Genomic DNA, 1,052 nt, shown 5'->3' with positions numbered 1-1,052 from the left:
CTTAGGACTTGGACGGGAGAGCGTCTAATCCTGGCTAGGGACTTCCAGGCGGACTGGATCCTTTTCCTGAATGTCCACCCAGGAATGAGCGTCTGTTTGTGAGTGAGGACCTCCGGTTGAAGGTGGCCTTGTCGCTGTACCCATACCCGGGAACGGGTGCCTATTCCTGTCGGTGGACTGCCAGCGTGAACGGTGTCCCGGTTCCTGGATGTTTACCCAGGAATCAGTGCCTATGGATTCCAAGTGACTCTGGAGCACCTTGGACATTATGGGCAGAATACGTTTTTTGTCAATTAGCCGTAGAACATCTTTTGAAGGGCCGTTTGGGGGCGCCTGAGTGGCTTACGGCCACACCGCTCTGGGAGCGCCCGATCTCATCTGATCTCGGAACGTAAGCAGAGCAGGGCCTGGTTAGTACTTGGACGGTTGACCGCCTGGGAATATCCGGTGCTGTAAGCCTTTTTCGCTTCGCCTTCGAAAAACGGAAGAGGGCGCTTCGGTGAAAGGAGATCTTTTGGACCTCTCTTTAGGAAACAGCAGGGGGCGCTGCTGCTGCTGCTGATGCTGCTTCTTTTTCTCCCTATCCTGTACACAGTGCTGTGTAAATGTTACATCGTGTTTTGAAGGCCCTTCTGGGGTGTGCAAAGGCAGCTTACGGCCATTCCGGCCTGGGACTGCCCGATCTCGCCTGATCTCGGAAGACAGGCTTGGCAGGGCCTGCTTAGGACTTGGACGGGAGAGCGCCTGATCCTGGCTAAGGACTTCCAGGCGGACTGGATCCTTTTCCTGAATGTCCACCCAGGAATGAGCGTCTGTTTGTGAGTGAGGACCTCCGGCTGAAGGTGGCCTTGTCGCTGTACCCATACCCGAGAACGGGTGCCTATTCCTGTCTGTGGACTGCCAGCGTGAACGGTGTCCCGGTTCCTGGATGTTTACCCAGGAATCAGTGCCTGTGGATTCCAAGTGACTCTGGAGCACCTTGGACATTATGGGCAGAATACCTTTTTTGTCAATTAGCCGTAGAACATCTTTTGAAGGGCCGTTTGGGGGAG

The 1,052-nt window shown here is 54.9% G+C and overlaps 1 non-coding gene across 1 annotated transcript; it reads left to right on the top strand.

Moving 5' to 3' along the window:
- The first annotated feature begins 340 nt into the window (after nucleotides 1-340).
- LOC123965713 lies at nucleotides 341-459 on the top strand. Its single transcript, XR_006823761.1, has one exon. It is a non-coding gene; the product is annotated as a 5S ribosomal RNA (ribosomal RNA).
- The last annotated feature ends 593 nt before the right edge of the window (nucleotides 460-1,052 follow it).

The sequence above is a fragment of the Micropterus dolomieu genome, unplaced genomic scaffold (genome assembly GCF_021292245.1).
Source record: "Micropterus dolomieu isolate WLL.071019.BEF.003 ecotype Adirondacks unplaced genomic scaffold, ASM2129224v1 contig_10898, whole genome shotgun sequence".
Lineage (NCBI taxonomy): Eukaryota > Metazoa > Chordata > Actinopteri > Centrarchiformes > Centrarchidae > Micropterus > Micropterus dolomieu.
Note: the sequence above shows the minus strand (reverse complement) of the source record. Positions and strands in the feature narration are given on the sequence as shown.